Genomic DNA, 2,511 nt, shown 5'->3' with positions numbered 1-2,511 from the left:
TGCTTAAGGGCCACACATTCACACGACACAATAATTTGGCCAGAAGAGGATAATAGCCATTAAAATGTTCTGATTTCTAACCATTTTCTAGACAATTGAGTGTAATGTAAATAATGTTCAAAAGAGAGGCTTCTAGAATGGAAGTTGTTTTAAAAAGAGCAATCATTTTAGAAGGATTTAGATGGGGTGGAGGAGTCCATTTTAGGGCAGTCATCCTTCTCAACATGGAATAGCTGCGCATTATATATTTGAATTAGGAACACTACCATTCAGAAAAGACTATGTGACAAATTTAAAATGCCAGTCCATTAAAAGTTACCCTTCTTGATACAGTACAGGAAGGCTCTGGAGACTGCGGTGGGCAAGATTGGGATAGAGTGGAAACGCATTTTTTTTTTTTTTGCTGAAATGAGATTTTACCCCTTCTACTTTATAATCGTTACAGAAATTTAAACCTCAAACCATTTCTGTCTCAGCTTATACTAAGCTTGTTAGTGGTTTCTGATGCTGTGGATGATAATTCCGCAGCATTACCATAAATCAGCAGAATTAACTATGATCTTCAGAAGCATGCTTGAAAGTGGGTGACGGAAGTCTGCAATTGGTGCTCTGAATATTATGATAACATTCCATATTAAACGTTCATAATCTACTTAAAGCTCAGCTTCAACTACATTTTGTACTTGTGCTTTGCCCAATATTAAAAGCCAGTAATAATGATTACAATCCATGTGAAGCTTCATTGTTTGCAAATGTAAAAATATATGGTCCTGGGTACACCACGTGACCTTTTGGTTAATTGTTTTAAAAAGTGTTCATTTATCTTTTCATTTAAAGGTGATTATTGTATTATTTGCTTAAGGATTGGCTTAACAAATTATAATTTTACCACAGTAACATGCACACCGGAAAGGACCGATGATTTTAAATGCTTTGCAAATACGGCACTGCAAGCTTAAAATAGGCGTGGCTCACGCTACCTCCTGGAGCTGATAGGCGTTTTCTTAGATTAGTGCCTTGAAGGCAGTGATTCTCAACCTTCCTAAGGCCGCGACCCTTTAATACACCATGTGTTGTGGGGACCCCCCCCAACCATAAAATTATTTTCGTTGCTACTTCATCACTGTCATTTAGCTCCTGTTGTGAATTGTCATGTAAATATCTGATAGGCAGGATGTATTTTCATTGTTACAAATTGAACATAATGAAAACATAGCGAAGAATCACAAAAACAATATATAATTCTATATTGTGAAATATTGATTTCTAATGATAAATCAATGAAATTTTGTCTGGAAGCACGGTGTGGCATGGGTCACAGTCTTCACGCCTGGTACTCATCTGTGGGTGTATCTGCATGTGGGCGGACCCGCCTGGAGGATAGAGGAGTGGTGTCTAGCTTTCAAGAACCATGGGAAATATGTGTTTTCCGATTGTCTTAGGCGACCCCTGTGAAAGGGTCTTTTGACCCCCAAAAGGGTCACAACCCACAGGTTGAGAACCGCTGCTCTACGGATCCATGTTGAAGATTTAATTCAGAGGCAATAAAGTAATATTCCATTTTAAAAACACATGATTAATGTCTATATCATGTTTTTGTTCCCATCCATAAGACATATATTCTTTGTTTTGGTCCCAGGATCACCTAAATTAAAAGCAAAGCAAATAGAGACCCCACCTTTCTTTATTACTCTTCTATGCTAAATTTCATAGCTAACCGAGCATATCAATCAATGCTTTAAAGATGCCAGAAAAATCACCAGATAAATGTAACCATACGGAAAGTAACTTAAACAATGCTGAAAAATACAATTACATACCTGGCAGGGGAGATACCATGATCACGAAGGTGGTTTTCTCAGGACGAGGCTTATCCATTGCTCTCCGAATGTGCTGACCCCTGCGATTTCCCCAAATGTGGGAAACTCGACTGCATAATTTGTGGTAGTGGGGGACTGCGTTTGCACTCTAAAAAAGAAAAGAAAAACATTACAATTATTAATCATTTGAACGAAGCCATCATTTATACGCTTCAAGTTCGCCCTACATAGCCGCTCTACACAAAGGTGACAGCATAAAGAGGTGGTTCATTTAGCGAGTAAGCAATCTAGACACACTGAGGATTTTTAATACATTATTGATCTAAAAATGAAGATCAAATAAATGAGGTAGGCTATAAATGCAACTTTATTCTTTCACCAATTTGGTGAAAATGTGACTTAAGGAACAAGCTGGAATTTTGACAGCACATTGCATTCACAGTGGCTATATTGAAAGGAAAGCTCATCTAAACCAGATCCGAAATGGGATTAAATTGGATCTATTTTAAATGGATCATCTTATAAAAACCCCATACATGTCTAGCATTCAAATGCTCTCCTAGAGGGTCTGCTTCTCAGATCTTGCCGGGGGAGCAGGAAGCACTGAGTCTTGAGATTTCTCAGCACAGGACTTTCTGAAGCTTCTGCTCGCTTTCTGCACAGCACTGAGAAATTGCCAGCAGCCTTCGCT

General features: G+C 38.4%; 1 non-coding gene across 1 annotated transcript; it reads left to right on the top strand.

Annotated features, from left to right (window-relative positions):
- Window positions 1–1,812: 1,812 nt before the first annotated feature.
- LOC142455607 (U1 spliceosomal RNA) lies at window positions 1,813–1,972 on the top strand. Its single transcript, XR_012785790.1, has one exon. It is a non-coding gene; the product is annotated as a U1 spliceosomal RNA (small nuclear RNA).
- The last annotated feature ends 539 nt before the right edge of the window (window positions 1,973–2,511 follow it).

Source organism: Tenrec ecaudatus, chromosome 8 (assembly GCF_050624435.1).
Source record: "Tenrec ecaudatus isolate mTenEca1 chromosome 8, mTenEca1.hap1, whole genome shotgun sequence".
Classification (NCBI taxonomy): Eukaryota; Metazoa; Chordata; class Mammalia; order Afrosoricida; family Tenrecidae; genus Tenrec; species Tenrec ecaudatus.
The sequence above is the reverse complement of the archived record's forward strand: the minus strand, read 5'-3'. Positions and strand labels throughout refer to the sequence as shown.